General features: G+C 32.4%; 1 long non-coding RNA gene across 1 annotated transcript; it reads left to right on the top strand.

Annotated features, from left to right (window-relative positions):
* The first annotated feature begins 14,876 nt into the window (after nucleotides 1-14,876).
* On the top strand, nucleotides 14,877-21,556 carry LOC128554397 (uncharacterized). The gene is made up of 3 exons (XR_008369598.1): nucleotides 14,877-14,947; nucleotides 16,575-16,694; nucleotides 17,002-21,556. It is a non-coding gene; the product is annotated as an uncharacterized LOC128554397 (long non-coding RNA).
* The last annotated feature ends 3,308 nt before the right edge of the window (nucleotides 21,557-24,864 follow it).

Genomic DNA, 24,864 nt, shown 5'->3' with positions numbered 1-24,864 from the left:
CACTTGAGTTTCATTACTGTGTAGACTTCAAAGAACCAATAAAATGCCAGTTCAATTTCACAGTCATGTATAGGGAATGTAAATTTGTCAAACAAATTTATTAGAGAAATATTCATTTGGAAAACCTATTACAGTTCTTGGATATCCATTGAAAGGGTGCAAATATCAGTTTCTTTTACTTTATGGATCTTTGGATTAGTCATTTGATTTGAAAACACGATTATATCATATACTGTTATGTAACAGACAAAAGATTAACGGAGTTAATTTTGATGTTCCCTACAAAAACATACAAAAATGATCTCATTTTAATATAAATCTATTGCCCTAATAAGTACAGCTATACAGGTTACCTCGTAGACCTCAGACTGTGAATATCTTTTACCTTTTTGATATCTTATACATGATATACATGAATTCAGTTTCTTCATTTATGTTAAGTTCAGTAATATGATATTTCAACGATAAAAATAAATTAATTTGCCCTTTAAATGAGATTTTTAACAATTTTCCCTTTAAGGACCTCATATCATTTTTTCTGAGCCATGTATATTGAATGTGTATAAGATGTAATTGAATAAATTTTGTGTCAAGGGGTATAATTGATTAAGGTCATGAATTACCCTTTTGGAAATTGTTCTAGATATATTTAATTGAAATAAATAAAAAGTAGTTCCCCTTTGGGGCCTCTTTTTTTTTGATCGATTCAAGCCAACAAATTGTGTATGTAATCCTTTTCTGATTCAGTATACTTTATAATAGATAAATACAAACGTTCATGCTTTCTTCATAAGAAACATCTTTTCACACTCAGTTTTAAAATTAAACATACAGTAAATATCTGATTACGTCCCTTTTTAGTATGTATCTTGAGAAATGTGTATTTTAGGGGTAAACTTTGTATATTTGTTAATAGCAAATGGTTGTCGGTCCATGTTAGTGATATGTCATACATGTTTAGATCATATGAAACATTACTATATAGATACAATTTAATAATTGTAATTTCAATTTAAAGGCAAAAATATTTTTTTCAAGACATTTTTACCTCCCTTTTTTAAATTGATTAAAAGGAGGTTCCAAGACAGATAGAACGTTTCTTCTCCTCTTGTAAGATTTGGGTTACCTTAAAGTAATTTCATGCAAAAGGCGGTGCTTTCTTCACAAACGAGAACATGTTTGCCATTTTTTGTTCCATATCTTACTCGCTAAAATATTAATTCAAGATTCATTAGGAAGGTACTACACCTGACTAAATGAATATTCCCATTCAAGCTGACAGTTTTAGATGCTGTGGTAATATACATTCTGCTTGTTATATCTACTTTTGGAACATGCGTCAATTGCAGTCTAGCTTGTTCACTTTGTACATGCACTCTCTTCCCTTATGCATAATACGTCCTGCAATCAAACAGAATATCATTCACCTTTTCATAAGTGCACATAATTATCGTTTAAGAGATTGAGATGCATATGCAATATATATATACATGTATTTAAATGTTTCAGCATATAAAATTATACAAGCCTTTTAGATTGATCAATGGAAGGCTTTAGGAATTTCACAGCTGAATTCCATATTCTTTGTCGAATAGGAGAGGTGGCGTATGGTAGATAATGTTCAAAAACCAACAATTGTCTCGATTTTTTCCTTATTTATAGAGGGTTGCATTTTTAGATAAATGTGATATTGGCAGAGTCTGGTTAAAGCTCGTTTGAAGTAGAAAATGCCTTATTATTTTTACATCAGCGAATAATTTACCCATTTTAGTGACTTTTAAAACAAAGCCACGATGTCTTTCTTATTTCATCTCTTGATTTAACAAATAAAAGAAGAATATCGTCTTATATTACGACATCTCCAGTAAGATGCAAAATAATTGATTGCTATTTCGGACCAAATGAAAAGCAAACTTACATGTAACGTGCTGTCTCTATAAGATGGTGAGCGTGCTGTATATATGAAATGGTACTTAATCCGTTACAAATCTAACTGATGATTAGAAAGAACACATGAACACCGGTTCAAAGTTATTCAGTTTGTTACAGAAGTAGAGAAACGTTCATACAGAAATGAAAATGTTTGTGTCTTTAATTCCCCAGGTCATTCATTTCTAGGTATATATAGCATTAACAGTAAATGTAAAATTAAACAAATTCTAACTTATTTGTTTCTAAATTATGTTTTTCCTAACACGGTAAACTAATATATACATACATATGTATTACCTGATAAGCAATTTGTCGTTCTTTGTTGCCACACGTGTAACAAATATTTCTTTCTTTTGTTCGCATGTTATCAAATGTTACGATATTGTAAAATATGTATTTAGTAATTCTTAGAGTTTGAAAGCCAGTACATTTTATTTCAAAGTAAAAATGTGCTGTAAAACAGGCTTTATGAGAGCTCTTTGATTAATTCCTTAAATTCAAAGTTGATATGCTCGAATATATATGCTACAAAAACCAGAGTAATGTTAGGTGTGCGTTCTTACATAGATTCAGAGTAGTATGTTATATCAAAACTTTCAAGAATAATTACTACGCGCAAAATAATTTTTTTCGAAGTTCTTGGATATACCTGCTGGAAATACGTATAATCTAAATGAGGTTTGATTAGTAATACGCAGAGTATGGTAAGTAAAAGAACAATAGTTAAAAGAAACTGAATCATAAAAAAAATGAAATAACACATACCGTTGACAATAAAACTCGCATACATATCATCTCTTCTTATGGAAAATAGGAATGTGCAATAAATTTTTCTTCATAATGATATGATAATCAGTCAAATACCGTTACCTCGATATTCAAGGGACTGCAAAAATTTCATCGACGTATCCGATGTTCGACGTAACGATATCGACTATCTGGGACTACATTTTGTATCTATGTAGAACGTCTATATTGTCATTATATCCAATGCTTCTTTCAGTGGGTTTGAAGGGGGAAAGAAATAATATAAAATGTAAATACGATCTTAATTTTATTGACAAATAAAACATCTTAATTCGGTTGGTTACCGGGTCCTTCCCCATTTACAACATGGTCGGTAGAGTTGCTAGGTATCCCCCCGGGTTGGTTACCGGGTCCTTCTCTAAACAAGTCTGAATGCAGCGGTAATGTTCCTGGTTGAGTAGTCATTTTGACTGTACTTCGATAACAACAATTTTCCAGTTATATACGCATATTGTTATTCAATCCTAAATGGCAGATTTTTACTCCGTCAAACAGAAAAATAGTTCGTCCAAATTAATTGTTATATTGCAAACAGCTTGTACGCTGTTTTAAAAGACTAATTACTGGGAATTAAATGCAAACTTGCTGGCATTTAAATTGGATTTAAGATTAAATAACAAACAAAACATACACACAAACTAACCAGATTATAATTAATACATCGCCGGACAACAATAGGTTGATTTTCGCACCTTAAAAATAACATGGATATTTTTTGACAAGCTGTGTTATCGACGAAACCAGATGTAAAAAGAGTACAGGTAACTTGAAGGGACTGAAAAATCTCATCGAGCTAAACAAAATATCGAGCTAATAATATCGAGGTAATGATAAATAATAACATTAAAATATATAGAGAAAAATCTGGACCGACTTAAACACATCGTGCTAACCGGAGTATCGAGCTAACCGATATCGAGGTAACGATATTCGACTGTATTTAATGATAATTACGAGAAGTGTATAATGAAAGAAAGAAATTTGTACATTACGCAATAGCAATATCAAAACGAAATACAAAACAAACAGCACTTATTTCTTCAATGCATAGGCGTAAGGAAGACATATTAAATTCGAACTCATAAAAAGGCATCTGAAACCAAAGTATCTAGTTTAACCTGTTTGAAATTTAAAGTTTCCCATTACTTCGTTACTTCTCATGAACAGACTCAATCGAGCCAAGTCTGCTGTTAGTTTGCTAAAATGATCTTCTTATAGATTTTATTATTTACTTTTGGTTTTAACGTTTGTGTAAGATAATGAGGGAGTTGCGATCAGCGAAAGCTAGAAAGAAATAAAGAGAATTTCAACTGTTGAGTAGAAAAAAATTAATGAGAACAAAACATTCTCTTATGTTGAATAAGTATACTCTTTAAGTGTAATAATATTTTTATTTGCAAGTTATCTGTTACAGTAACTTATATTTACAAATGCCACAGTGGTTGAATAAGGCGTTCTACAAACATGAATGAATATGATAAAAATAAATATATCAACGTGTTAGCAGTCACTTTGTCTGTCTTTGACATGAGATTATAAAATATATATTTGTACTTCAATGAATATGAAAAGTTAGTGTTCCACTGTTCAGTATTCGCTACCGTAGAGAAGAGCATTGAAAGGTTGCATAGCAATAAAATTTTGATGTCCTTGAACGCAGAAACTGGAACGATTTAAACAAAAGTAGACGAAAACTTTACTCTCGTGAAATGATAATATATATAATATAATTTAAGAAAAATAATAAAAAGAATAAAGCCTCGTCTACATACTGCAAGAAAATCTTGTGGGGCACATTAATCACTAGATAATTAATTTTATCTCTTGTACAAGCAATTAGTGCTTTGCAGTATGGAAGACACATTAATTTTAAAGGGAGGGTAAGACAGGTAAATAAAGGAAATGGCCTGATTGATACATAGTGTTAATAAGTATCAAATATTTTGACATTTAAATAATGAATAATTAAAACAGCCACCAGGATATCTTTGCAAAACCAGGATTTTGGCAAACTTTGCTAACATTTCTAAGTGACTTAGAAACTTCTGTTTTAGCTTGGATGGTAGTTTAAGGGCCAATGAGCAATGAATGATATAGTTTTGCATTAGTTTTAATTTTCTTATGTACAAAAAAGATGATTAAAAAAATTTGTCCAATTGGATTTTTCCAATTTCCAATCGGATATAATTTTTGAAAATCCAATCGGACTTTTTTCCCATATTTTGGCGTGCTGGATTTTTTCCCGGGCGGAAAACATTTTTTTTTTTGTTCAAAGTATGTATAAACAATTGATTATTGTATATATTGTATGAAAGAACGTAATTTGTCTCAAATAGCGGTCTCCTGAGAATTTTTCAAAAATCCAATGGGATTTTTTCCCAACATTTTTTAATGGAAAAATATTCGAATATTCGTTCCCATCCCTATCCAAAATACATGAACGAAATAAGGAATTGGCGAAGAAAGAAATCGATTGTTGTTTTAATTTGTTGAAAAAAAACAACAACTAAACAATCAATGATGTACCTAAAGGCAGTAAGTGCTAGTTTTTGTACTTGAAAAAAAGCGTAATTATAATCTATGTATATGCTTTCTTAAAATCTACTCAGTATAGGCCGTTAATATTATTCTTTAGGTCATACACATCTAATAGTGAAACTAAGATCCGTAAAAATATCAAAAACAGTTCAATTCCACGAGCTGGTGTAAAGTAGTTTGTCCTTCAAACGATTAAAGTACGTTAAGTTGAAAAAGTGCTTCCATGAAATAACGATAAAATATGACCTCTCATATGTTAATAGGTGCTGCTTCCAAGAAAGGCCGATAAAATTGAAGAAATAAACTTTTAATAGGAAATTCGTTATCAAATTGCTCATGTTTTATCACGTTGTGATTAAATTATCTCTATTACAAACGAGAGGTAGAAATTTTCCTTAGTTTAAAGAGTGTGTTAAACTTACATGTATACATGCTATGTAACAGTTAGGGCATATACATCTTAACATGAGTAATCTTTGCATCTCTTCGAGCTTGTTTACAATACAAATACTTTTAAGAGTAAGTATCTCTCCGGTACTACATGTTAAAAGTGTAATAGTAGGCCACAGAAAGAATTAGTAAAGGTTTAATTATTTAAATATTTTTAGTACTATGCCTACATAATGACAGATGATTTAAATGTAATAAACAATTTCATACACCCACACGAAAAAAAAATTGAAATACCCTCATATAATCCAACTACCAAATAAAGTTAACAAAAAAAATCCCATATTTTATCAATAAACATGATTCATGTGACTATTGTTTGGCGAAACCAAGTAGGTTATCAGTTTAACTTCCTTCTTGCGATAAATGCGGTAAATGTCATTGATCGCTAAAGGGTACACTTATGTGATGTGTTTCCATATTATGCATAAGGGAGATGACGCAGTGCTACGCAAAATAAGAAAATGCACATATGCGCATGCGCAAAAACACATACATGGGCCATATCCGTTTGTAAGATTTGCTATAAATTGTATTTAAGTCCAAATGAATGCGATTAGTTAATTATTCTTAATCTTACTACACATGATAAAGGTGGCTCAGTAACCATAACTATGTTGGGTATCTGAGCCATTTTGGACAATTCCTCGAATCAAGTTTTCCGAAAACATCAAAATAGGGTTTCGGGTATTTTTGCCCGAAATTTGTTATTAACATGTTTCCAATAACTGAAATAATAACACTTTAGAGATGCTGCCATTTGTTTGCAAGAAACACGCTTCGTAGTTCTGAAGTGGCTCAGTTACCCTAATTTCCCCTACATATGTTTTAGGCCAGTCATTTGCAGATAATAAGGTACAGGTCGCACAAGGAGTGTATTTTGGACTATTTTTGTCTGAAATTTTAGTGTCCTGAAACTGGTGTTTCACTCTTTTTATCATAGAAACAACAGAATCGGCATGCTAAAAATGTCACATGTTGAAGCGCAACAACAAAATTTATTTCTTTATACGGTATGATAAACAATTGTTGCGCTATAGCATAAAACGGAAGAAAGTTATATTTAGTCTCTATCTTGGAATAATTACTGGTAATTAGATTTCTATAAGAATTGAGAAAATACGCTGGAAATATGCTTTGGATATTCGGCGACGTAATAGGTGGAATATTATTCCGAGAAATATGGAGTGCCCATTTCTAGATGCAGTACAAATATTTTGTTACATTCACAAAAGTATATATATTATTTCTATATGAATGGTACAAATTCCTGTTTATAGAAACTTTTAAACGCAATGGCATACATGAAACTGGTGTCACAAATGACGTCGCAGGCCCTATATGATATTTATTTGGACGACAATATTATACTAGAAAAACATTGACGCTTCGGATTTCATTGGAACTCATAATAATTTATAGATAAGTATCAAATAATAGACCTTATTTTATGGCTCATCCGTCAGTAAATTTATATTAATGCAGTTCAAAAATGCTTAGAATGCTTTTAGCTTTAAAAAGACCACAGTCATTCAAAATTGGAAAAAGTCCCATCTTTTAAGCTGGATATTTTTCCAATTTTTAAAGCTGGAAAAATTCCAACTTTTAAAGCTGGAAAAATTTCCAACTTTAAAAGCTGGAAATAATTCCAACTCCTAAAATTGGGAAAAAATCCAATTGGATTTAGATTTTTTTAAACCATTTAAACTGACTAAAAACATCGTTATTCACTATTTATGTTTAAGGGTGTTCATTGATCCTGTTTAGAAGTGTTTACAATAAATCTGATTTTTTTTCTGAAAATGTCCAATCGGATTTTTTTCCAGCTTTTTAAATGGGATTTTTTTATTTACCATAGTATGGATCTCAAACCCAGACAAAAAGACAGTAAAACACAAAAGTAACACAAATATGCCTTTAAATTTGTTATAAAATATTTATTGTTTTCCGCCCGGAAAAAAATCCAGCCCGCTAAAATATTGGAAAAATGTCCGATTGGATTTTCAAATCTTCCAATCGGACGCCATATATCCGATTGGAAATTGGAAAAATCCTATTGGACAATTTTTTTAATCATCTTTTTTGTACATAAGAAAATTAAAAATAATGCAAAACTATATCATTTATGGCTCCTTGGCCCCTAAATTACCACCCAAGCTAAAACAGAAGTTTCTAAGTCACTTAGAAATAGTAGAGAAGTTTGCCAAAATCCTGGTTTTGCAAAGATATCCTTGTGGCTGTTAAATTTAGTGAAAATATTAATTGAGAAAAACTCTAGTTATAGTGATATATTCAACTGAAGAACAAGACGTTGTATTATAAAAACAACATATATTTCTCTGCTGTCCACACTGCTATGTTTATTTTCAATAAGCCTAGCTTAAATTGGAAGCTGCCACTCAAAAGGAAAATAAGTCTAATAGGGGACACAATGTACTGTATACACTATATAAGTTGCCATAATTTATGTCTTGTGCAAGTTTTGTTGAAAAATGTAGATTCGACTTAACGATCCCCTTTCTAAATTCCAGTTTGTTTAGTTCTGCTCATTGTTTTCTCGTTTAGGGCAAACCCATTATTTTAACTGGGGACCATACGCCGCTTTTCATGGAATTACACGCTAGTGTAGCATTGAAAGTTCCATGTGCACCGCCGTATGAACACATCTGCGGATGTCTCTAAATTGTTTTTGTACTTTTAGCATGTGTAAATGTTGAGTTCTGCTCAACCCGGGGTTAGAGGGCGTGGACGGTAGCATGCATTTTAACTACCGTCCATGAACAGGCTCAATCAAACCGAGCCTGCAACATTTTCGTTTTTGTTGTGTTGACCGACCTGTCGAGTTTCCACTTTTTCTATTTTAACGAACAACTCTATCGTTGTCCTCTTGTATAAGCATATCACATGCACTTAGATCACAGTTTTAGAACACTAACCGAAATTTCATTTAATTTTAATCTCTTTCAGCTATTATCAAATTAAAAGGAAATGCCATGTGTGGTGCTCTTGAGTGAAAGATATATTGATATAGTTTTGCTTTTTTCAAAACACACGAAAATTTTCGAACTAATTTGAACAATACTGCTACAGGCTCACCCAAGAAAATTTCCATAACATTGTTTTGAAATCCGGTTTCTGACAATTTTAATCACCTTTATCTTTTGGTTACCATTGCAACCCTAGTTCTGCATGGAATGAATTTCGTTTACCACCTTTGGATGAAAACTACCTATGAAACATCCAATGCAAGTTTCACCAATTTCTATAAAATTAATAGTTTCAGAAAGATGTCATTCGGACAAAATGTTTACGCTGTCGGGCGATGGATGAATAGTCATTTTAATATGGACGTGCGCATTTGTTTATGTTGTTGTTGTTGTTGTTGTTAGAATTGATGTCCATGTTTATCTCATTTAGTATATTCTGTTATGTGTTATTTATAATTGATATTAGTTTGTTCCAGTGATCAATTTTATGCTCGTCAGTGAAATACTGAAATTTATCCGTGAAATAAAATTGATATTTTCACTGTTTCAAACAGTGGAAATATCATTTTTATTTTTTCACTGGTATGGAACTACATTTGAATGCGAAATAATATAGAAAATTTCTTGCAAAATATTCTTAAGTAAATTTAAGATGTACAAAAATAATAAAAGGATTATAAATATATACATTCTTTCATAATAAAATGTAAAAGAAATCAGGAAACGTATTAAAACTATTTATAGTTTTTCTACAAAGACATCCTGACGTCACGACATCATGACGTCATGATGCGATACACGTGACGCTGCGTGGATAAACTGGAAACCATTAAAAATGCATAAAATAAATAGAAACTTTGTTAGTTTCAGAGTAAGATCGAAATATATTTCACTCGTGAACAACATAATTTACATTTGCATTATAGTGTCCACTCGGTGAATTATATTTCGATCTTAGACTAAGCAAACATATATCCTCTAAATATTTCAAAAAATCATCATAAGCATGTAATAAAATTTGGCTGAATGATCATTTCTTTGTAGTCATAAATGACTTCCTAGGCGCCTGTATATTTTGCTTTTATCTGATGGAACCCTTCTGGCCGGGCGAACTTCCAATGCACATCATACATGACTCTTTCAACGATCTGTTTCAGTTTACATCATGCAGAGCTGTTATTATATTATGTTCTAATTTTACTTATACTTGATTGATAAGGTTCCATTACTGCACTAAAACTCTATTTCTCTTGTCATAGGTGAAGCAGGCATCAGTACCGTAAATGAAAACATATATCTTCCATCTCCAACCGGTTTAGGAAAGCATTAATTCCATTTATTCATGCGCCATTTCTAGGAAATTGATATTTTTCAAAAACTGAGCTCTAGTACAGGGAAGGTATTTGTTTGTGTTATTGCAAGGCCAAACTACCTTTCACCGAAAGAACACCAGATTCAATAGGTACCTTCAAGCGAAAATGTAATAACTTGTACTCAAGGGCAAAATATATAATAAGAATGGGTTGCTTGTAACATACACAAACAAATTTTTAAAAAGTTTCAACATTATTTGTCACCCAAGAACATTTCTATGATATCATTATAAAATCTAGCAAATGGTGTCTGACAAAACGAGTCTTTATATACATTAGGTAACTGACCGTTCCAAGGCGATGCCCCTATTTCCAGCTTGTTTTCCCTCCGTCTCGTATTTTGTATTGCGTATGTTGTCTTCTTCGATGCTTACATTTTCTAACTGTCCGTGTTGTATTTTGTGTTGAGTATGTAGTATTGTTTATTGTTAGTATTTTGTTAACATTGTCTTTTCTAACTTGTTGAAAATATGGTAAGTGCGAGGTTGGCATGCCCTAAACGCGTTTAAACCCCCAGTTTCCTTTATGTAGGTTACTGGCGGTGCCCCTATTTTCAACTTGTTGTTTTGTCTGTCTTGTATTGTATGTTGCGTATGTTTTCTTGTTTGTTGTAAGCGTTTTTCCTCCGCCTCACTCCCGCTGTTGCCCTCTCCTTTCCCTTGCATTTACGCCACTTTTTGCATCCCCTCCCCCTTTACTTTTAGTAAGTTTCTTGGCTCCACTTTGTTTTGGCAGCCGAATCCTAAGACGGTACTTGATTGCTTTTTCCTACTTGTGTGGGTGCGTTTGTATGCTTGTGAGTCTATACTACTGTTTTCTTATGTAATGCTTGTTCGTTTTTCTATGTTATTCAGTTGATCGTAGTTGTGTGTTTATCTTTGAAAGAACATGGCATTCCCTTGTATATTCGTCCTTGTTCAACTTTCCCCTTCGGATTCCTCCCCCCACCACCCCCGACCCCATTTCGCCCCTTACCATTTCCTTCCCCTCCATCAATATTTAGCATAAATTAATATGTACTTATTGGATATTTGAAGCAACCCGTCTGAAATATTTTTCCATTACAGCTTCTTTTTGTTGTGGGCCTACTAAGCAAATGCGTGGCTCTGGGGCTGTGTTTTTGGTGTTCTGTGCTTCTGAGAAATCTACCCTTACCTATTATCTTTTGATATGTTTTAATTTTCTGGTTACCATGGAATGGACTGAATTTCTTTGAAAACCTTTAAAAGAATACTACCTTGAAAAATCCATAATGAGTTTCAACAAGTTCAACCTGATTTCAGATGAGATGTCTTTAGAACATAATGTTAACCCCGCCGGCCGACGGACGGACGGACAGACATGTTAACATAGAACAGTACATCTTTCATGTTGTTGTGTTTGTTTTTAGGATTTATTTATCTTTGTCTTATTTTAGAATATTTTGATAAGGTTCCCAAATACTTTTTATTTTTATTTTTTATATTTATTCCGAACGAGAGGATAATGCGTTTTTCATTCCATATAGGTAAAACTGAGTCCATGTGTCGGTGCGACGTTAAATCCAGAAAAAAAAAGAAGCAAGATCTATCTATCTATTGATCTAGCTATCTATCTAAATAGTGAAACATAACATCTATATTTAAATAATCCACTATAAATATGTGCTAAAATTCTAGTTATTGCAATCATGCTGAATGTTTCCTACATTTTGTTACAGGGTGAGAATAATGTGAAGTCAGTCCGGGGCTCGAACCCGGGACCCCTCGCTTAACGGGCGAGTGCTCTAACAAATCAGCTGACCGGCTGCCTGACACATCTTCTCCCCTAACGTGACCAAGTCCGTACCGTGACATACACCCCCACAAATTGGAAACTCGTCCTCGAGTTCCAGAGGTACATAATATTACATGCGTCGTAAGACTGACCAATCAAGCATGCCACGGTCCCATGTTGGGCGCCATATGCCACAGGGTGAGAAAAATGTGCAGCCAGACCGGGACTCGAACCCGGGGCCTCGGAATACCGTTCCGATGCCCTACCGACTGAGCTACCCGGCCGCCTACACACTTTCTCCCCGTTTTAATATTCAAGTTCTATACCGTGAATATTTCCCCACCATTTTGAAATTCGTCCTCGAATTTCAGCGGGTACTTTATTATATAAGCAATTACTGGCGTCGGAGACTAACCAGTGTAATGCCACGGTCCCATGTTGGGCGCCATATGTCACAGGGTGAGAAAAATGTGCAGTCAGTCCGGGGCTCGAACCCGGAACCCCTCGCTTACAGGGCAAAGTGCTCTACCGAATGAGCAAACCGGCTGCCTGACACATCTTCTTCCCTAACGTGACCAAGTCCGTACCGTGACACTTTCAGTATACGTCTGAAATTATTTTCAAGGTACAGATCAGTATGGCCTTTATTATTACATCAAAAACTTAAGCAATAAAATCGCTCACTTTAGAAGTATTATTTTGTTTTGTTTTAATGTCTGTCTGTCAGTGCCCTGTACATTAAAGGATCTATGATGAACACGCCAATACGGAAGTCCGGGTGTGTTTGTTGAATATGAATATAATAATCATCCGAAGGTCTGGGGTGAGGGTGGAAATATCTGGTAGTTTCAACTGTTTAAGCAATAGCGTGACTGTGCCGAGTTAGCACTAAATAGTTCCCCAAGACCCAGATGTTTCCATCTGCACCTTCAACTTATGATAGATTCTTGTATTACATTTCATTGAACAGAAGAAATAATATGAAATTAATACTTTACATTTAAGCATATTTTATCATAGTAGCTTTGAATTTACACAGTCATTCATAAATTTCAGCACATGAGTCATCTTATACCCAAGGGGGTAACACGAGTTTTAGCAGCACGCACAGGCAAAAACATGGAAAAATCCTGTACGGCATGCAAGAAATAATTTTCCACTGGTCATTTATAAAGAAAGTTATTAGTGTTCATATTCAAATTTAGAAAAATCTATTAGAAGTTTTTAAAAGGATCGCCCTTCAGGATTCTACATCTGTTTTTAAGCCGAGTATGAAAATCAATCAAAGACATTACTTCCGACAATTCTTACATGCACCCAAATTCACCAGCATCTACAACTAATTGAACAGTTTTGTCAAACGTTCGGCAAAAAAAATACTTGCACTATTTATTAAGCATTAAGAATTTCAGCAATTTTTGACATTCGTCATGGTGATAAGTTTGGTTCTTTCTTACGTGAATTCGTCCGTCCGTCCGTTGCGGAAGAAGTAGACACATAATATCTAGGGATATCTTTGACCATAGTTTCTACATGAATGTATAGGTTTTACTTGTCTATGTCACACAACATGACCGAGAAATGTCAAAGTAGTATGACAAATTTTCAATTTTTGCGAGGTTAAATACGTAAATACGTTGACTACCTGTATAAGACGATTTAGTTCCATGAGTTTGTTGTACACATCAGTGATACGGTACCTTAAAGCAGGTAACACAGTATATTTTGCAGTATAATTTTAGGTAACAGGGAGTTAAATTCCATCTTGTAAGTCTTGTTCAAATATTGATGATGGGTAAAGATATTTTATTATTCTCCACCGAAGGCAAAAGGATAATGATTTGATGTGTACATCTGGCTGTTCTTCCTTCCGTGCTTACATTTTCCCTTTAGTTGCCTTTATCTTTTTGCAAGCGTAAGCTCAATAGTCACTTTTGTTTTATTTGTGTAACGATTGAAAGATCTTTCCATAAATGTGAACTCCTATATATGCTTTCTTAATAAAATAAAAAAGAAAATATAAACATTTTATTTGTAGAAATTAGAGAGTACAATTTCACAGTTATGTAACGAATGATCGTTCTGTCATTGCAGAAAGTTATTAAAGCAAAGAAATAAGTCAAAGGTGTAAGGATTTTGATAATACCTCGATCTGCCATAACAACTGTGATTATATATGAACAGTTAAACCGAGGTGAAGGTAAAGAAAGAAATCAGGAATACAAACTTATACTTTCGTGGGTTGCAAACACAAACCGAGAGAAAAAAAAATGCTGAAAGCAGAGAAAACATTTTTATCCAAAATAATTTAAATCACAAGTGAGTTAAACAAATCAAATAGATTAAAATCAATCAAACTAATATGTCAGTATCAAGGAAGTAATATGTAACGATTTAACAAAGTTCTTATTCGTTTTTACAATTCATACGCTAATGTCAAGCGATTATAGTATGAAGTACAATTTGGGTCAAAAATCTTTCATCGCCCCCGAATAGTTGACCGCAAACAAAAATATTCTAATTCAGTGATACAGTTCTGATATTAACTCATACCTTTACAAGGTGTTCTCATTAAACATTAGTAGATTTATTGATTGTTGGCCTTACTCATGGTCAACAAGTTTTATCTAGGTTCAAGAATCTCTCGTCCTTCCTCTTTGAATTAGTTTGCTTGAACCCAAATTGCATGCCCATTGGCTAAAATATAAGACTAGAAATTGGTAGTGCAATATTGCTTTAAGCAAATCATAGTCTTGATTATTTCAAGCAAATATACATTGTATGTTTCTATCAAATGGGGGATAAGGCATAATTTAACGTTTGCACATGTATTGAAATCGGCTACAGTTGAAAAAAGAAGGATGATACTTTTATACTTTATCTTTATAATGCTTTCATGTTTCAGTTTCCTTTTACAGAGATAGAATGTTTGGTTCTGAATGTTTGGTCCTGAAGAATGTTCTCTTTCGTTATCGAATATTATTATTATTGTAATCGTAGTTTGGCAATCTGAATCTAAATATGAATGTACTTTTTCAGGACCAGCAGCGACTGCCGTAGTAAATGAACAGTGGAACAATTGCAGGCCCACTCCAAGAGACCCAGGTTAGTTTTGTTTAAATATGCATGCAATGTATAACTGGCTTCTGGACTTTAAAATAATTGAAGCAAAGTATTACTCACTCAGGTATCGTCTTTTAAAAGCTACACGCCGGCAGTTGGTGTAAAATGTTCATTTCCATCAAGTTTAGGATGTATATATGATAATGAAAAATGAAAATAAAGAATAAAATAAGTGTTTGATATTGGTGTTAAGGCAAGGAAAATGCTGTTTTTTTTTATTATTTCAAAAGCGTCGCAACAGTTTACCCCCTTTTGCACAACATCTTTGGTAATTTTTAGGACATCTTGCAAAAAGTCATATTTCAACAAGTTTATAACATTGGTCACTCTCTTATGGCCTTTGGAGAGAAAATATTTTTCGCCAAAATGTGGGAATGAGCCGCTTTTGACAAGTTAAGGGTTTGTTCGAAACTTTAACAAATGATCATTAACATTTACATGTAGGTTTAAGATTTAATTTTTGTATCCTGTTTGCCCAGCCAAGGTATTTTAGCAAACAATATATATTCAGAAACATACATTGCCTAAGGAATGATATGAATATAAGAAATATTGTATTATATTTGTCAAAGATTTGCTTTGACAGCAGTATAGAATTACTAATTTGTAAAATTATTATTACCTTCTTTTACTTATCTTGGTTGCGCAAACAAGTTTGGGTAAAAATGAATTCGGAAGCTACACACCATTTTTAAACTTGCCTCTTGGTTCAGATTGCTAAAATGTTCCAATATCTATGAAATACAGAATTAGAAATTGTATTGAAAGCAGAAGAAATAGTCTGCCTTTTTAATACCTCCATATCAAAGTGGGTAATTATTCAATTTCATAAAAATATAATTCTAATAGAGATCTAACTCTGTGGGTCTTTTTGTTTTTTAAAGACAATGTACGAAACCTAAAAAGAGTCATAAAATGTTGCTTTTTGTGATTGTCCATAATACATTCTTTCCAGTTTTGTCGAGTATAAACGATTCGTTAAACCACAACAGTTTCAGCAACAATTACAGCAAGATATGTCATCATCGGCACAATGTTTCCTTAAGGTTATTATTATTGTTATTGTTATGTATATTTTCCCATGTCCAAAAAAGTCAGGATTATCAAGTTCATCTGTATTTCTTTCCAAAGACCGTTTAAAGGTGTGAAGTGTGCTATGAAGGGTTCACATAAGTATTCCTTTTATTAGCCTGGTATAGTGTTCTCCATTTAAGGGTGTTTCGAAAAACTGAATAATTATCATCTTTGCAGTGTACCTGATTTAACAACTGGGTTAAATTTGAACATTACAAATACAAGGCATGTCAGTGGGCATCTTAATCAGCCTAAAGAACAAGCAAGCCAAGAAATGTTTTAAGATAACATGTTATTGTTTAAATGAATCTGAAAACTGAAAAGGAAAGTAGTAGTACGTATTTTTTTCTCAAAAGAATGCGACATAATCAAAATTGTAACTTGTGTGCGAGAGATTTGCTGTCTTTAAGGCGCTGCTAAAAATTTAGTTCTCACATAATGTTGTCCAGCATTGAATGTTACAACGCGGAGAGACTGTCTCACCTCTTATGCAGCTAAAGTTAGTTGCACCTCAGTGATTTTTTTCATTTTGTAGATCTCGAGCTTACTGTCGTCTGCAGAACAACAGACTTGCCAGTACTGACCAGATCTACATATCAGCAGTATGAGCGTACTGTGGTCTTAAGGGAACCAAATCACACATTGGTTCCATCAGGTTATGTTTCGATCCTACAAATAATGTAGTTAATTTAATGAATGATTGTTCAGTCAGTAGATAAATATTTAGAAATGAGGACTGAACCAAAGCTGTATATTAGGTAGAACATTATAATGCATTCGTTTCTATCATTTCTAAAGTAGAATCAGCTATTGAAGAAGGTTTTAAGGGTGTGCTCAAGATTTTCAGTTTAAAGTGTATGATTATGACGTACAGTTGAAACATTTTAATGCGTGACTGTCGCAGTAAAAAGATCAGTGAAATTTATGTGATTCAGTATTAAACAATGTTCTTTATTTTATAGGAGGTCGACTTTCTGCGAACGAATATGTTGTCAGAATTGGAGAGATTCTTTTGAAATTCAACCAATGATATAGACACTTAAACCTTGGATTTTGGCATATAAGTGTTATTTCAGGGGAAAAAATGTATAATTTAGTTTGTGAGATTATGAAGACAAATATGTGGCTACATGAAAAGTATGTTTCACTGATATTTTGAAATGTTTAATTTTTACTTTATTGAATTGATAAATTATGTAAAACTTCATACAAAATATCTCTATATGAAGTGGTAATAAGTGTTAACTGAGTCAGATTTTGATTGAGTTTCTATGGCTCTATGGCTGTGTTTGGGTGCTCTGCGTTTCCGGGAAATCTACCCTTACCTTTTATCTTTCATAAACTAAGCAGTTAAGATACATCTGAATGCAGAATATTATTTTAAATCTCCAGGACAGGATAAACCTGATAACATGATACGGTAGTAATATAGTGTGCTTACCGAATTGAAAAAGGTAAGCATCATGATAATTGATAATATGTTTGTAAAATTCAATCATTTTCGTCTAAATGAAAATACCTTTCATGAAAAGTCATCGGTTTTCTATTGTAAATTTACCTCTTAATTAAGTTTAAATCCGTGTGTTTAATTTTTCAGAAGCCAGTATTTATTATAATTCTAGTTTACAAATTTACATCCCCATAACTAGCGCTTTAAGAGTTTTTCTATGAATTCTCGACATATTTTAATTAACAGCCTTTTACCTCTTCATAAAAACATCTATGTCTGTCTTTCAAAGAAATGGAAGCAAATGCAATCATGCACAATCAGCTCTACTGTGTAGTTCGTTGTTGTTGTTTTACTCCTTGTCTTTTATTGTTTAGATTTACGGTAAGGTAGTTCTACACTTAGATCAAATATTTTATACAATGTAGATATGACTTTCAAAACATGTTTATATTCAGAAAATTCAGCAAATAATAAAACTTGATTTTTGCTACGTTGATTTGAAAAAGTTGGACATATAAAATGATCATATAAATTTTGATATAATGAGGGTCTATGCTAAAATCATAATAGATATATGACACTTAGTAGATGAAGCTTTAATACGTTTCATTCTTATTGTCAAAGGTTGTTAAATCAAAAATAAAAGTAATTTACCTCGTTGTCTCCAATTAGTCGATGGTTTGTGATTGCCTAAATATATTTTTTTCCTTTTTGACTACAGTGCATTCGCGATGCTACGAATCGCAATTTAACGAAATATCGTTATACTTAGAAAAGGTGTTGTGGTCCCGGCTGCTTTCCTTCTTATTTCTATGTTACAAAGTCGCGGTTTTACGAAAATGCAATTTTACGAAAAATGCGCTCCTACGAATGTATTTTTATGCCCTTAAAGCCTGTTTTCAATTTGTTTTAGTTGCGATTTTACGAATACATGTATCGTCTAAGTTTTTACACCTTCCATAATGGCGTGAAAAACACTTTACAGTGGAAAGTGTCACGATCAATTAGCTTGGCGTAAACAGTAATTAAAGTGTGAAAACTTAGTAATTTAGAATTCGAAACACATACACTGTGTTAGTGGTTATTTTTTTCTTCTCTAACTATCAGATCGGATGGCATATCAGTCACACTTGTTTCGATATCTATACGTCTAAAACAATCACTAGATAAAACAGATAAAAATATTTAAGTCCTTACATTGAATAAAAAGTGAAGAAAAACAACCCATTTTACATTTCAGATTCGAATAAGATTTGTAGTAGACCCAGATGTACATATAAAATTTGTATACATGTACATATACTCCGATACGAAAATAACATGTTTAAATATCACGGGTTACAACGTGTAGATATCAAGGTGCTGTGTAGCGAAATTTCATATGCTGCGCTCGAACGAAAATGCGATATTACGAAAAAAAACGGCCGGTCCCTTGGCTTTTCGTAGGATCGCGATTGTACTGTATATGATATTGACTTGAATGTTACTGCAATTTTGACTATATATATTTGCATCTATGACTGTATTTTTGACATCTATCAGATTGCAGTTTGACTGTATAATATTGCATCTTTGACTGTTTGTTATTGACTGGCATGTTATTGCATTTTTGACTGTATACTGTTGCATCTTGGACCGTATTATTGCATCTTTGACTGTATTATTGCCTCTTTGAATGTATCTTTTACTTTTATGTTATTGCATCTTTGACTGTATACTATTCCATATTTGACTGTTTGTTATTGACTGGTATGTTATTGCATTTTTGACTATATAGTATAATTGCATTTTTGGCGGTATTATTGACTTCTATGTTATTGCAGTTTTGACTGTATATTATTGTATCTTTGACTTCATGTTATCGACTGTGTGTTATTGGCTGATATGCTATTGCATTTATGTCTGTGTTATTGATTTATATATTATTTTTTGACTGTATTTTATTGCATCTTTGATGGTGTTATTGACTAGTATGATTTTACATTTTTGACTGTATTATTTCATCTTTGTCTGTGTTATTGACTGGTATGTTATTACGTTTTGATTATATATTATTGCATCTTTGACTGTGTTGCATTTTGACTTTATTTTATTGCAACTTTGTCTGTGTTATTGACTGGTATGTTATTGCATTTTGACTATATATTAATACAGCTTTTGCTGTGTTATTGACTGGCATGATATTGCATTTTTGACTGTATGTTGTTGCATCTTTGTCTGTCTTATTGACTGGTATGGTATTGCATTTTTGACTGAATATTATTGCATCTTTTACTGTGTAATTGACGGGTATGTTTTTGCATTTTTGACTGTATATTATTGCATCTTTGACTTTGTTATTGACTGGTATGATTTTGCATTTTTGACTGTATATTATTGAATCTTTTACTGTGTTATAGACTGCTATGAATTTGCATTTTTGACTGTATGTTAATGCATCTTTGACTGTGTTATTGACTGGTATGTTATTGCATTTTTGACTGAATATTATTGCATCTTTGACTGTGTTATTAACTGGTATGTTATTACGTTTTGACTATATATTATTACATTTTTGACTGTGTTGCATTTTGGCTTTATATTATTGCAACTTTTACTGTGTTATTGACTGGCATGATTTTGCATTTTTGACTGGTATGTTATTGCATCTTTGACTTTGTTCTTGACTGGTATGTTATAGCATTTTGACTGTATATTTTTGCATTTTTTACTGTGTCATTGACAGGTATGATTTTGCATTTTTACTGTATATTAATGCAGTTTTTACTGTGTTATTGACTGGCATGATATTGCATTTTTGACTGTATGTTGTTGCATCTTTGACTTTGTTATTGACCTATATGTTATAGCATTTTGACTGTATATTATTTCATTTTTGACTGTGTCATTGACAGGTATGATTTTGCAGTTTGACTGTTTATTGTTGCGTCTTTCGTTGTGTTATTGACTGGTATGTTATTGCATTTTTGACTGAATATTATTGCATCTTTGACTGTGTTATTAACTGGTATGTTATTACGTTTTGACTATATATTATTACATTTTTGACTGTGTTGCATTTTGGCTTTATATTATTGCAACTTTTACTGTGTTATTGACTGGCATGATTTTGCATTTTTGACTGGTATGTTATTGCATCTTTGACTTTGTTCTTGACTGGTATGTTATAGCATTTTGACTGTATATTTTTGCATTTTTTACTGTGTCATTGACAGGTATGATTTTGCATTTTTACTGTATATTAATGCAGTTTTTACTGTGTTATTGACTGGCATGATATTGCATTTTTGACTGTATGTTGTTGCATCTTTGACTTTGTTATTGACCTATATGTTATAGCATTTTGACTATATTATTTCATTTTTGACTGTGTCATTGACAGGTATGATTTTGCAGTTTGACTGTTTATTGTTGCGTCTTTCGTTGTGTTATTGACTGGTATGTTATTGCATTTTTGACTGAATATTATTGCATCTTTGACTTTGTTATTGACTGGTATGTTATAGCATTTTGACTGTATATTATTGTATTTTTGACTGTGTCATTGACAGGTATGATTTTGCATTTTTGACTGTATATTGTTGCATTTTTTACTGTTTTATTGACTGCTATAATTTTGCATTTTTAACTGTATGTTATTGCATTTTTGACTGTGTTATTGACTAGTATGTTATTGCATTTCTGACAGAATATTATTGCATCTTTGACTTTGTTATTGACTGGTATGTTATAGCATTTTGACTGTATATTATTGCATTTTTGACTGTGTCATTGAGAGGTATGATTTTGCATTTTTGACTGTATATTGTTGCATTTTTGACGGTGTCATTGACAGGTATGATTTTGCATTTTTGACTGTATATTATTGCATTTTTGACTGTGTCATTGACAGGTATGATTTTGCATTTTTGACTGTATATTATTGCATTTTTGACTGTGTCATTGACTGCTATGATTGTGCATTTTTGACTGTATGATATTACATCTTTGACTGATTTATATGTATGTGCTTCACAGTATTTATATTGGTCAAAATGTCCATCCAAATAAATTGGTATAATATTCAACCTTCTTTGTTTCATATTGCATGTATTGCGTGATTTTGAACAAGAACTACTACACAAACTGCAAGTGGCGTCCTGTATCTTCATCTAATTTGTACACTTTGGACATTTTTGTTGAAAGCAAAGTTCCTGTAAAATACAAACGGCCAGTGAATATAAAATCATATAAATTAATATAAATTGCATTATTGAAGAATGCATTAAAAGAAACGTTGTGAAGTATCATCTTTCTTAATCAGAAAAATTAACATGTTTATTTTTTTTGTTTAAAAACGTAACATCAAAATATTTACAAACATTATGTAATTTTGCAACAAAAAAAATAAAATCATATATCGGCAATATCTTGAACAGCTCTTTTTTTAAATCTTTATTTTTAATAAATTATTTACAATACTTGTAAAGCAGCGTAACATTATATTTGGAAAAAGTTATCGACTCGCTCAACACCTCAAGGTAATCTAGGAACTAGCAAAGCTATAAAGTAGGGAGATATATAGACGGAAAGATTTGTTTTCTGTGTCTGCTTAGCCTGTGCTATGCCTGATAAAAGTGGTTACGTAAAATGCGAGGTTAATGACAAATTTGGCTTTCGACCATCATTTTATCCGTGTTACGAATCATTTCCGGTCACATGCACCCCACACACTGATAAAATGGTATTGGAGAATGAGTGGTTCAGTTTATAACTACTCAAATATTTATAGGTCATGGTATTAAACAACTGTAGATACTAAAACTAATTCTGTATTGCGATCGGCCAAATGCAGCGTTTCAGCAATATGAAGTGGAAAGCTCTGGTATTGATGTAAAAAAGCTTAAGTGACTATAAATATCATTGTATTACTGTGAAATTACAAAAGCAAATATATTATATTGATTCTGAAGGTTGATCAGTTTTAGTGTAAATGTTATCAAAATTGTTGTGAGTTATATAAGAACATTTTTGTTTTAGTGTGATATCAATTATGGATGCAATTAAGTAAAACTATTGAATTGATTGACTTATCAATGACAATATATTTCAATATCACACTGAAATCAGACATTTTTTCATTTTATATTATTTGGTAAAAATAAATGAATCTTCTGTTTATCACATTCTTAAAGATGCAAACAAGACCGACACTTTATGAAAAATCCGGATCTATATATGATTCCCTGTAATGGTTCTTAAGGGCTTGAAATCGACGCGACGCCATTTTAACAACACATTTTAAGAATTTATATTGTTGAATTTTGTCTTGTGTAGACGATGTATTCACTCTGCAATCCAGAAGTACAATATAGGTGTATATAATTCTGGATCATCATGATTTAAATACAACACAAGTACTATCAGGACGCCCTATTCGGTATATTTTTAAGGATTTTTGGTTTATATTTAATGAGGAAAATAAAAAAGCTACGTTCCTTTCTATGCGATGAAATATTTACTTTCACAGACCCTAAATGCTCATCATACTTCGGTTTCAGGGGCAGAGTACTTAAGGAGGTTGGTTACCTTAATATTTGTATGTGCGCATGCCCAACCGGAAACTAATGTGACGATTTACGACGACGTTGACGACAAACTAAATGTGTTTGTATATGCATTCTTCAGAAAAAAAATCTTGAAACTGTCTCCGATTTCATGCTTAATGGTTCAACCTAGTCTGGCTACCGACTAGATAATCTTTTTTTTTATATACACAGTCTTGGCTCTGATTATGTTTTGAGAGGAAAAGGGACATAATTATACAAAATTTGAATAGCCTCAGAAGTTATCTCCTATGAACAAAACATACGGTCTGAACACAGACTAGGTTCAACAATGCAGAAATAATGAATAAATTGCCGCAGAAACGCATCAAAACATTGTTGCTTTAAAAAGACGTCATTGACGTCTTTACGTTACGTGTCAGTTACCGCGCAAAATAAATAGCTTTTATTTTGAAAGTACGTAACTCTGTGCATTTTCTTTATTTGAACTATTTTTAAACAGCTATTATTTGCTGAAATATTTTTTATGCGTCTTTCGCTCTCAGTAATAATCAATATTTTGCTTCTTTTATGTAGTTATATTGAAATGTTATGCGGAATGTAAGAAAATGGATGATGGTTACCAATGTTATTGGGAATATAGCTGGGTGAAAGGTTACTTAATACTAGGGCTGTCATTGATTGGGTCTTAGGCGTATCGACGATACCAATATATCAGAAGACAAATATCGACGATACAATAGGGTTATTATAACAGTAGATTGATCTGGGGTGCAGTATTCGGCTCGAGTGGATTTTGCCAGATCGGATCTCACGAGGCGCGCAAGCGCCGACTGTGATTCGACCTTGCAAAATCCACGAGAGCCGAATACAAAGTCCCAGATCTAGCTACTGTTATAGTGACCCTTTTATTATATACCTTTACCATTTTGGTTCTTGTTTTGTTCTTGAACGAAATCTTTAATGTTTATCGATATTAAATGGAACTTAGTGAAGTTTTTATGTGCGCTATTAATAGAAATGTGTCGGGTCATGCATATTTATGAAAATAGTCCGGCAGCATACAATACGGAAGGTACAATACGGAATTTAAAAGGTACAATACGGAATTTTTGTCTGCCTGTTCATATTTAATTGTGAACTACAAGCCGATTTTTTTACAGAATTTATATAGGTATATAATAAATCGATATACTGATTATTAAGTTAGATTAACAACCTATTTGTTCATATGCATACTATATACCTTCCTGTAAATGCTATTTTAAGTTTTATTGTCTACTTTCCATATTTCTGTTTGATTGTGTTGTATTTGTATTTATGAAATAAAAGAAATACATAAAAATTAATAACATCTTTCATTTTTATTTTGCCTTCACTCCTTTTTTGCATTTATCCAAATTTACAACTTTGTGAACTTTAGTTGTTTTTTAGGGTCTGAGTGTTTATTTGAGTAGTTTTTTCTCTCTGTAAAATGCCGATTTTTGAAAATGGGAATCGATAATCGATCGACAAAAAAATATCGTTGATACATCGATATCGATTCTATCGATGACAGCCCTACTTAATACGGCCATTTTCAAATAAAAATTGGGCAGTTTGATTTGTAATACCTATTTTTCAGTTTCCCTTGAATTATTACTTATATATTAAAACTAAGCTCTAAAATTGTTCAGATTTCAGTAAAAAATTGTGGTTTCTTGAATACAATTGATGTTACCATGGAAACGAAGCCCGTGACCTATATATCTAAATGTAAAATTCAAAAGCGTTGACACTGGAATATTTAAGGAACACAGCTTCGACTTCTTTATTTGCATTTCAACAAT

Source organism: Mercenaria mercenaria, unplaced genomic scaffold (genome assembly GCF_021730395.1).
Source record: "Mercenaria mercenaria strain notata unplaced genomic scaffold, MADL_Memer_1 contig_5008, whole genome shotgun sequence".
In the NCBI taxonomy this organism is placed as follows: Eukaryota; Metazoa; Mollusca; class Bivalvia; order Venerida; family Veneridae; genus Mercenaria; species Mercenaria mercenaria.
This window is presented reverse-complemented; position numbering and strand designations above follow the sequence as displayed.